This window comes from Echinops telfairi, unplaced genomic scaffold (genome assembly GCF_000313985.2).
Source record: "Echinops telfairi isolate 266 unplaced genomic scaffold, ASM31398v2 ScPeMD7_7424;HRSCAF=8462, whole genome shotgun sequence".
Lineage (NCBI taxonomy): Eukaryota > Metazoa > Chordata > Mammalia > Afrosoricida > Tenrecidae > Echinops > Echinops telfairi.
This window is the reverse complement of record NW_022111324.1, coordinates 34,829,162-34,841,053: the sequence shown is the minus strand read 5'-3', so window position 1 is coordinate 34,841,053 and position 11,892 is coordinate 34,829,162. Positions and strand designations below refer to the sequence as shown.

The window sequence follows — 11,892 nt, the reverse complement described above, 5'->3', positions numbered from 1 at the left end:
TCAGAATTTTATTAGTTGTGACCATATTAATCAAAATTAGCATAGAATACTAAGGTTTTTCAACTATGAAGCTAACATATTGCCAGTGAAACTACATTTATCCATAATAAAAAATAAAATAACTTAGACCACTACTTGTGACTATCCAGAGAATTCTACAGCAAGTAAGTGGCTGTTCAGAGTGAAGATAATCATGATGTCAGTGTAGCATGTCGGGTTTAGAAAGTGAGTGCTGTATATCATCTTTAAACAAGACAACAACCTGTAAATGTAAAACAAGTATTGTAAATGCAATTTTCTGAACTTATGAATGTATTTTGATTCAAAACAAGATTTTTCTCTTAAAATTTATGAGTTATTTTACCCAATTAGCTTAGAACTTGATTGTCTCCTTTGAAATGAAAGGAAACACATTATCAATTATAGGTTAAGACCCTAACTGATGGGACATCAATACTATTACTGCAATTTTCTCAATAAATACCACATCATAAAAGCTTATATATGTATTCTGGAAGTGGGACAAGTTTTATGCCCATTAATATGGAGAGTACACATTGATTGCCTGCTATGACATTATTAAAATGAATTAATGAGCCAGATTCAGGAAGAACAATAAAAGCTCAAGTGAAGTGGGCATTCCGCTGCACCAGCATTAGTAATCCTTTCTAAAATTAGGATATACTTTAGGGCCGATGTTACTTACTTTTAAGCAATATATTGAGGTTGTAAAGCCCCATCAAACTTATACATTGGAAAATCAGCAATAATATTAATATCTCTCCTACCCTTTTTATTAACTGTAGATTGTTGCCAACAAAAACTGCATCTATTCATTTCGTTATCAAAGCATGTTTACTGAAAGCCTAATGAATGCCGTTTACTCAACTTGGTTCAGGGAGTTGAGGGCCCTGCTGATGTAGGGTGGGCTGTGCACTGAGACGCTCTAAGCACAACGTCCATGGTCAAAACTCACCAGCTGCTCCAGAGGAGAAAGGAAAAGCTATCCACTATCTCTAAAGATTTACCGTCTCTGAAACTCAAAGGGCAGTTCTGCTCTGTCGTCCTATAGAGTCACTGAGTCCAAATGGATTCAGTGGTAACAGGGTAATATTTTGTTGTGTTAAAGAAGAAAAAAGGAAAAATTATCTTACTGATTTTGACTGTGATATTATAGAATTTAATGCACACGTGCCAGTTTTAGTGGAGCAGGTAAGAAAAGATGCAATGTTGGAAAAGGAGACCGAGTCCACGGGCATACATAATGAAAGGTAAATATGGTGATGTGCTAGTGGCAGAATTTGAATGGCCTCATCTGAGTTTTTACTTTATGAAGTATGGAAATCACACACACAATTTGTTATTTTATCAGTTAGATAATCTTAAGGTTAAAAACAAACAAACAAAAAGCATTACCATCTCATACTGACTCGACAGAACAGGGCAGAAGTGCTTCCTAGGCTTCTGAGACAGCACGTCTTTACAGGAGCAGACAGCTGCATGTTACTCCTGTGAAATGACAGATGGTTTCAAATGTCCGAACTTGTAGTTAGCAGGTCAATATATAACCCATTACACTACCAGGGCACCTTAACCTTGACGTCAGTGTTCCTGATTTGTTTTAACCTCGGTCAGCGTAGATGGGTGCTGTTTTCCCACTCAATACAACGTGACTTTTGCAGGCCCAGAACCAACAAAAGCAAACTCACCTCCATCAGGGTGATGCTGCGTTACCGCCAAGCCTAACTGGATGGAGTAGGACTTCCCTTTTAGGTTTCATACACTGTAATTTGGGGGGAGCAGACAGACTCCTCTTTCTCTGATGGAGCACTTGGTGGTTTCAAATGGATGACCTTGGGGTTAGCATCCCGATTTGTAACCCACTACTCCTCCTTAAATAAAATAAAATAAAAGACTAGGGTCAAAACCAAACCTGTTCGTGTCAAGTTCAGTAGTTTCCAACTCATAGCAACTACATGTGTTCCGAAGTAAAAATGTACTCCAGAGGGTTTTCAATGGCTGATACATATTTTGGGCACAAAATGCCAACCATTGCTTCTAAGAGATCTCTGAGAGGACTTGAACTACCATCCTTTGGTTAATAACTTCAAGCTTACCACTTTGTGTTGCCCAAGGACTTGCTGAGCTATGAAGTAGGAAAGGTTAGAAGAGTTGATGGTATATGCAGCAGCAGTATTAGAATGGTGAAATAAGACTTTGCCACGGAAGGAATTACAGAGATGAGATTACAGAGCAATGGTGAATAGGTGGCAAAAATAGTGATTGATAGATTGATTTAGGTATACTTAGTTGGACCTAACTCATAATGATCCCATGAAAAACAGAATCAAACACTGATCTGTACTGAGCCATCGTCACGATTGGTACTGTCTTAGCCTAATGTGGTAGCCAGTTTATCAGCCATCAATCTCACGTGAGGGTCTTCCTCTTTTGACCGACTCTATTTTACTAAACTTCATATCCATCTTCAGGGATAAAGCATTCCTGATAACATGTTGAAAGTTACATAACACAAAATCTCACAATCCTGGCTTGGAAAGAGCATTCAGGTTAAACCATATTTTTCTGTGTTTCTGGTAGTCCATGGCATATTCAAATGCAGGAATTGAATTTGGTGATACATTTTGAACATGTACTTTGAACAGGCGTTAACATTGTGGTGCTGGAGCAGGGTATGTAAAGTACCATGGACTGCTCAAAGGATGCACAGATCTGCATGGGAAGCAGGGCCAGCGTATTCCTTCGGGGAAAGGATGGCAAGATTCTGTCTTATGTAATTTGGACCTACTGTCAGGAGAGACCAGTCCCTGGAGAAGGACATCCTGGTTGGTAAAATGGAAGGGCAGTGGAAAAAAGGAAGACCCTCAAGAAGATGGAGTGGCACAATGGCTGCAACAATGGCCTCAAGCACAGGGATCATTGAGAAGGTGGCGCGGGACCATGTGTTCTGTTCCGCTGTGAATAGAGCAGGTGTGGGTCAGAGCCAACTCGATGGCAACTAATGCAAAGACATTGATTCTTCTTTGGCCTATCTTTTTCAGTGTTTTGTTTCTGCATGCGTATGAGACAATTGAAAATGTCATGGTTTGAGCCAGAATCGCCTTTTAGAGAATTAGGTAAAATATTTGGTGGAGTGATGCCCATAAAGAGAGCTGGAGAGGGAAGAGCTAATTGCACAGTGAATCCTTTGAAATTGAGATCATAGAATATTTGCAAGTAATGGTGACAACATATTTAGGTATTCTGTTCAATTTAATGACCCATGCTAGCCTTTTAAAATGAAAAAGAATAAAATTAAATAGAAGGGGGAAATGCTTGGGTGTGAGTTTGTGCATGGATGGGCATCGTGGTCATGGAGTTTTCTTTTCCTGCAGTGTAGCAGCAAAAGTACAACCCCCTTCTGGATACAACAGTGAAGTAACGAAGGTAGGTATGGTAGAAGAATAAATCAAGAAAGAGAGAAACAACAAAAAGAGAAATATGACTGATCATTTTTATTTGGGCCTCTCTGTTATTCATAACAAATTACACTAGGTAATGCTTATTTATTATTAGTTAAGAAGAAAAGATTTAGCTATTTTATTCTTTTCATCATATCTTTCCTTACTATAATTTGACATCTGTACCTGAGAATTATATATATAAAAATACACATACATGTATATACTACTAAAATGATTTTATATTTCACCATATTCTCTATTAATCCCTCTCAGCTATAAATTCTAATGCAGAACACCATGTTGTTCATAGTATCTGTTAATATTTTTCACTTTTTCTTTCATGTGTGTCTCATCTCCCAACTATAACCTTAAAATATTTTATGATAGAAGATAAAAGTTTCCATATAATTCCATGTTTCAGTGTACAAGTCTGTGACATTAATTATATTCATCACCTGTGCAGTCATTACCACTATCTAGTTTCAAAAGTTTTTATTACATCACAGAGAGGCTCATAGAGTCCCTGTAGCAATTAATCCTATTTCCTGTTCACCCAGCCCATGCTTCCTCAAATAAACTATAGTCTACACAATTTGGCCTGCCCTAGAATTTCACATGAATGTGCTCATTCAGGATTTCTCCATTTTTAAAATTATTTTACTCAGCATAATATTTAAGTATTTCTTTATGTGATAGCTTGCATTATAATTTCATTTATCTTCAATTGAATAATATTATCTATTTCATTTATACATTAATCTCTTTAAGAACACTTGTATTATTTTATCTCTTAGTGGTTGTGGGTAATACTCCTATGAATAATCTGGGTGTAAGATTTTGTCATAGTAATGGGGTTTCAGGGCCAGGTAGTAAGTCTAGGTTTCGCTTATTTATTTTAGGAATGACCAAATTGTTTTCCACAGCAGTATTTTATCTTCTACATTTCTGGCAGCAAATCAATTGTGTTTCCATATTTCCACATCTTTGCTAACACTTCTTTTAGTTTTTCTGATTATAGTCACCTTTCAGAAAAAAGATGATTAATTCTCATATGGTCTAGCATCTTGGATTATTTGCTTTATTGAATAAAGATTCGGTAAGTCTGGTAAAATAATACAACTCTAAAACACACCTTTCTTGAATTTAAACCATACAATGTCCCCTTTTGCAATTGCTCGTGCACACAGTACTTTTGAAAACCTTCATCTCCAAATGAAAATATCTTTCTGCTTTCTCTGTTCAGCTTTGAGGCATCTATTAATTGTGTGCATGGCATTTTTTAGCCCTAGGTGGCTCCGTGTCATCACAGCCCTTGGTCTCTGTCCCCTACCACTCAGCTGTGTGTGCGATTGCCAGAGAGGCCAAACTGAGAGGGGTCCTTTGCTTAGGTTATGCAGGCAGTCCCAGACAAGCCAGAACACACACACACATGCACGCACACATGCATACACACACACACATGCACGCACGCACACACAAACACACCAATTTACTATTAAGCAGACCTCAATAGTGTTAATTGCTTTCCTATTTCTAGATCGACACCAGATCCCTCTAGGAGAGTGTTTGCTGGTGTTGCCTTAAACCTGTCACCCTCACCTTGAGAGAGAGTAGGGTGCACGTGAGCATGAAACCAAAGAAAACCTACTTCTTATAAGCTCTCTTTGGACTCTCTTTTTATTCAGCTGTTTTAAAGTTGCTGGAACCCTGTGACTAGTGTCTACAGATTTGACAGAATTTATTCTGTCACTTTCTGCCTGGGATTGCTTGTTTATCCTGCTGTCCCAAGGAACAAATTCTGCTTTTAACAGACGTTTACTGTGAAATGCTTCCTAACATCCATGTAACCTAGAGGTTTAAACCTGAATGCACCTTGTTTATTTACTTCCTGGCTGCAGCTAGTATTACCTCTTTGTCATTATCATTTTAATAATGTATTTGATTATTAACCTGAGGACAGGCAACATTATAAGTGTATAGGGATGGTAGAATTAAATGTCCCGTAAAGTCCCCATAAGTAGGTGATAAAAGATACATTTGGAGAATATACCTCAGGAGGGTCCATTGTTACGTCCTACACAAAATAATAGAAATAAATTGAAATTAAAATGCTTTTACCAGTGTGATCAATAATTGTTTTTAAAAATCTGTAAAATAAAATACATAAAAGACAGAATAATATTGAATAATAAAAAGAAAGTTGATATAGCCCTAAGCAACTTGACAAAATTCAATAAAACATCTATTGTTAAATCATGAACTGCTATATAAATGCAATTAAATTAAAAATCAAAACCAAACTCTGCTGATGACAAAGCTGATTTTTTTCATAAACTATTTACTTTTTATATTTATTACCTCATATTATAAGGAGTTTGGGAGTTCTCAATAAGTACCTTAAATAATTTAGTCTATTATTTAAGAAACAGAGAAGCACACTGCTGCTGAGCCATTACAACACCGTGGAACAAAGCGTAACTCTGCCCCACTCAGCTTTGAAGGCTGCACTGTTACAGAGATCATCTGCTGTGTCTTTTTCTGGACAGAAGCTGGTGAGTTCAAGCTGTTAGCTTTGGTTAACAGTCAAGTGCTGAGAATCTGCATGACCAGGACTATTTTTGTATGATTTATTATAAGTACTAAAATAATGCTCCTTCAACACTAACATTATACTGTATATTAATGGACAATTTATGACGATTCAGAATAAAATTCTGGACCTTTATGCATGTTAAATAAACATTACATATGATGTTGTTGCACTTGTAACAGCTATGTAACTTGTAACAACTTGTACAACTATGGGATTATAATACTCTATAAGCCGGAATCCACTGGAAGTCCATGAGTTAAATTGGATTAAAACACCAGTTGAAAACCAAACAATTAAAATATCATTTTGATGTATAGCTCTCACACTCATCAAATTAGTGCTGACTCATCAGTGCCCTGGTGTTGCAGTGGTTCCACACTGGGCTACTAACCTCAGGGTCAGTTGTTCATAGCTCCGAGCTGCTTCTTGGGAGAAAGCCAGCACCCTCTGCTGCAGGAAAGAGTTACAGTCTCAGAAAGCCACAGGGTAGTTCTACCCACTCTATAGGAGCACGAGTTGATGTATAGAGAGATTTTCAGTAAATCTTTAAACTTAACAAATACATGTGGCTGAAAATCTACTCTAGTCTAAGGACTCCTGATTGTGCCGTGGTTAAATCCCTTGGATTCCAATTCTGATTTCAACCCCCCCCCCAGCTGCTCCCCAAGAAGAAGATGTGTCAGTCTGCTTCCATACAGATTACTGCCCTGGAAACCCTGTGGAGCAGTTCTCCTACAGTCACTACGGAGAGGATTCAAACAAATGCCAATGAGTCCTAGCATCAGAGTATTTTGTAGTTTTGGCTTCTCCTAATTTACATTGGTGACAATTTTAATTTTAGCTACCTATCAGTTAATCTCTCCTAGGGCATGGGGAAGACTCCCACTGGTGGAGTGGGCTGCGAGCTGTCCTGCTACCGGAAAGGGCATCCGAGGGAAACTACCAGCCTTTCAGCTGGAGAAAAGGCGGCTTTCTTTTCCCTTAAAAAGTTAGAGTCCTAGACGCCCACAGCATAAGTTCTACTCTGCTCTATAGGGTTACTATGAGTCAGCAGTGACTCCGTGGAAGTGAATTCTGAGTGAATATATAGAGATTTAATTTATACTAATATTCTTGATTAACATTTTAAAATGCTAATGCATCTGTTGTACCCACGAGTCCATTTAAACAGCAATCCTAGTAAATTTTATCACATGTATATTCACTTTTAAACTTTGGAAAGGTAGGAGAGTTTTATGTAATAAAATATCCTTGATTAACATAAAATGTAAGTGCTAACGCAATGCATATTTTATATTGGTAATTATGAATATGCAGAATGTGGATTTTCTGTGCAAATATTTAACTTTGGTACATTGTCAGGAGAGACCAGTCCCTGAGGCAGGCCATCGTGCTTGGTAAAGTGGAGGGCAGCACAGAAGAGGAAGTACTGCCCCACAGCTGCGGCAATGGAGCCCAACATGAGATCAATTGTGAGTGTGGTGCAGGAGCAGGAGGGGTCTCTGCCTCTCCTCAAAAAGAAAATGGTGTTGATGTTTCAGCTCTCTTATTTTCTCTGTATTTTGTGATTCCTCTTCTGCGATGTGACTTTCATAAAATTAAGCTTTTATCACGTCACTTCGTGGCTTTCAGGACTGAGAGATCTCGTGGTAAGATGTTCTGGGAATAAGTAACCTATTCTTAGTTCCAGAGACTCAGTTACTCTGTCAAACCAAATAAATAAACATATATTTAAAAGTAAGAATACTAGATGCAAATTAGATCCACACCCTTATTCATGTTTCTGTGTGTCTCTATCCGTGTGTATCTCTTTTCAACAGATATTCTTTTGAAATTTAATAAAACATAAGAAAACAATTGCCAACTAAGTTTTGTATTTCTGTCTCTCCTTTTTCTTCCCATCTCCCTCCTTCCCCCTCCCACCCAAATACTCTGACTTCCCCATACCTATCAAAGTCTGCTTCTTTTGGTGTGGAAAATGTTTTTCTTAACTATTTCCCTTATAACAGTACTCTCATATAATATTTTTCTTAACAGGATGGACTAATTTTGTTGAGCATAATGTCTTCAAAAATTGTCCATGTCATGAAATGTTCGACAGTGTAGGCATTCATCGTTCTAGGGATGCATATGTATTATTATTTGTATGCATCAGAGTTTAAGTACGAATTAATCCACATACAGGCATTTGTATTGTTTACATAATTTTGCTAAGTAGACAGTACTGATGTAAACATCGCTGTGCATCTATAAATGAAAATTATTTTATAATATTCTGTGTTCTCTGTTGGCTTAAAACTCATGAATTCAATATTGATCTAGTACTGACAATTTCTTAGCACATGCATATGCCAGACATAGTACTAGATAATTATTTAATTTTAAATTATATGTTAGCAAATTTGTTCTAAGCTAAAAGGTAACAATTTAAATAATGCAGTAAATATACTCTGTTATATAATGTGTAAAAATGAAATTTGAAAATCATAAATATGCTTTCATGTGAAGCTATCTCTAAAATGTATTATTTTTACCTATTTATACCAACTTTTAAATATTCTACCTTCATTTAAGTAACACACTAGAATTTTCTTTCTTTCTTTTCATATAAAATAAAAGCAAAATTCCAACAAGCATGTCATAAATATTTTCACTGAGAAATTTCATGAGCTTATAGACTGAAGAACCAACAGAAAAGAGTCGTAATGTATTTAGAAAACAACTGCACTAAAAACTTACTCTGGATGCATAATTAAGTTGGAGTCCTAAAAATTTTCACCTACTGAAAAGTGTCTTTCAATGAACAGATCTTCATGCAGATTATGTGAGCAATTCAATGGTGCTTGTTTCCCTGATGGTGAGAAAGCTTTAGTGCCTTGAAATAAAAGTTTTAGGGATTTCTTTTTCAACTTCCTTTTCTTTAAATAAGTCCTATTGTGTAGAGTTGTGTTTCTCTTAACAGTGGTTGAACTAAAGGTCAACCTAATTCCTAGAGCGCGTGAATGTGTCTTGTTTAATCTTTAGTTTAAGAAGAAACACGTGCACCATAGGCAGGGACACCATGTCAATCGTTTCATGGAAGTCAATAGAATGATCACACTAAAGATATAGTTCAAATACACATTTAGTCATCCAAATGACTATTTTTTTTTTACAAAGAGAAATTTATTCTTTCTTAATTTAGGTGTCTTAGTTTACAGAAATATAGACATGGCTGTTAGATTTTTTTTGCATTTGGCTATCTGTAGGTGAAGGGACTGGTCTCTTTAAAAATCTGGGGTCTCTGACTTCCTTGGAAATCTCCATGTGACTTGACATCTAAGTTCTCCTAAATCCAGAAGGTTCCTAAGGCAGGGACCTTAGGTTCCAAGGACATGCCTTGCTCCTGCCTGCCCTCTCCTGAAGAAACTCAGCATACTGTTTGCTAACCTCTCTTTCTTTCCATGTCTTGTAGAAGACAGTTATGAAAGGGTTGACATGGGTAAAGTAGATGCCTCCTGTCATCGTCACCTCTAAATGACCACATTCTCATAGAAAAAATAACCTCTTATACATGAACCAAACAAAATACTCTCAGCTGCCCTCCACTCAAGCTCCAACCTGACAGGGTACACTCCGCCCTCGTGGTTCTACGGGGGCCATCGTGGCACAAAAAGACCGAGACAGCATCGCACTGTGCAGTGCTACGAACAGACACTGTTTGGAGCTGGTTCTATGGTCACTACCTCCAACAGCAATCGTGGGCGTTCTCAGGTTTTGTAGTCTTGCTACAGGAGACATAAGTACCAAGGCCGGATGGATTTAACAACCGATGCTTACTGTCGCATCATTGTAGAGGTAGGAAACAGAAATGTAGGGCAAGGCTGCAGTCGGTGGTTTTCTCACTTAAGAGGAGGTGGGGAAGGTCATTGTCCTAGCAGCTCTCCTGTGTCTTGGCATTCTTGTTGTCCAGTTCCTGCATGTGCCCAGAGCATGGATCTCCATTTCCAGGGATCTACTTTGCTCCTGGCTCTTGTTTCTTGATGGTGGCCATCATGGCCCCTACTGATTGGCTTATCTGCCTGTCTGTCCCGTGACGAAGATGAATGTGAAGCAATCAGGGGTTGACTTCAGTCAGGCTGTATACATCAGTTCATCCTCTGACCAATACCTCCAGCCTCCTTCTGAAACATAGCAAACATGACCTCATCCTTGTGAAGGTCAAGTTAGGGTTTAGAGCAGAGGGCAAAGCAGAGGGTCTTGGCATTAGTTGTTCAGATGGACATATATTACATCACAAACTTTGTAACAATTCCTATAATCAAAGCATACTGTTAGGTGCCTATAGGGCTGCAGGATCTGCCGTACCTCCACAATCACTTCATCAAGGGTACCCTGATGCAGAGTTAATTGGGGGCCCACATAGCAATGCAGAGGGACAGGGAGCTGGAGAAAGGTAAACTTGCACCTTGGGATAGTGAGAGCCAGCAGGTGCTGTAGGACAGCTATGGACAATAGGTTTCCACAGAGCATCAAGCTTCTGAGCTGGAAGCAGGTGCACAGAGCAGGCAGCAAGTCATTGAGGTCAAGGTCCTGGATGCCAGAGTCAGCTAGATCCAGGGAATCCAGGGTGGCTGAAACTCTGTTCAGCAGAACAGGGAGGAATTCGTAGTGATAGCCAGCCCTCCCTACACCACTCATATCCAGGGTCCTTAGGTGACTGGTGCAGAGAAGCGAGGACAGGTATGTCAAGACAGAGTCCCCAGGTACGCAATGTCTTATGCAGAGGGTCTCCAAGGGGGCCTGCAATAATCTGAGTAGCAGGTCGAAGTGGTCCTTGAGGAAGAGGACAGAATGCAGGGTGAGGTGCTGGAGCTGACTCAGACTGAGAAGCTGAGAACTGAAATGTTGAAGTAGCCTCTGTATCTTGTGGTCATCGCTCTTCATGTGGGGCCATGTAATGCAGGCTGCAATCCGAGAGAAAAAGACTATGCATGTGGACCATCTGGGAAAGATAAGGAGAAAACACATTGAGGCTTTGCAGGTACCAAAACCCCTGAACTTTCAGCTCCTGGACAGAGTCCAGGTGCACCACCAAATGACAACTTAAAAATCATATGAGCAGCTACCCCCTAAAAAAACAAACAAACAAACAAACAAACAGAAAAAAGCCGTGCTCCTAGCTTTCCTCATATGCATTTTTCCCACTAGGTGAGCATCAAGCAACTCCATTGAGCTAGTGCACTCAGTGGCACTTCCTGGGAAGGTTCTCTCTGGTCGCAGTGAATTTTTTCATGAAAGCAGTTTCACTGGAACCTCACTGTTTTGTGATGGTCGATTTAAGAGAACAGCGTGCAGCTGTGAAATTTTGTTTCCTGCTCAGGAAAAATGTCGCAGACACTGTTGTGATGTTGAATAAAGCTTACAAGGAGAGTGCTATGGGAAAAACCCAAGTGTATGAGTGTTTTTGTAGTTGTTTATTTCAAAAAAGGTGAAATGTCAATTGATGACAAACCTCGATCTGGACATCCATCAACTTCCCTGACAAACAAAAAGGTCAACTCGTAGTGCATTTGGAGTTCATTCCATCAGGTAAGACTGTTAATCAAGCTTTCTATTTAGAGGTTCTGAAAAGCTAGCACAGCAGTGTGTGACAAAAATCCCTGATTTGTGGCAGATGGGGCACTGGTTTTGCCATCATGACGATGTACTTGCTCACACAGCCATCTCAGTGTGCCAGCTTTTGGCACAAACAGCATGCCTCTCTTGCCCCAGGCACCTTCCTCACCTGACCTTGTTCTGTGGGACTTCTTTTTGTTTATAGCACATGAGGAGGGACATGAAAGGACAGCAATT

The 11,892-nt window shown here is 38.9% G+C and overlaps 1 long non-coding RNA gene across 1 annotated transcript; it reads left to right on the top strand.

The window, feature by feature from the left end:
- The first annotated feature begins 3,396 nt into the window (after positions 1-3,396).
- Positions 3,397-7,516, top strand: LOC123522564. The gene is made up of 3 exons (XR_006680815.1): positions 3,397-3,447; positions 5,888-6,016; positions 7,420-7,516. It is a non-coding gene; the product is annotated as an uncharacterized LOC123522564 (long non-coding RNA).
- The last annotated feature ends 4,376 nt before the right edge of the window (positions 7,517-11,892 follow it).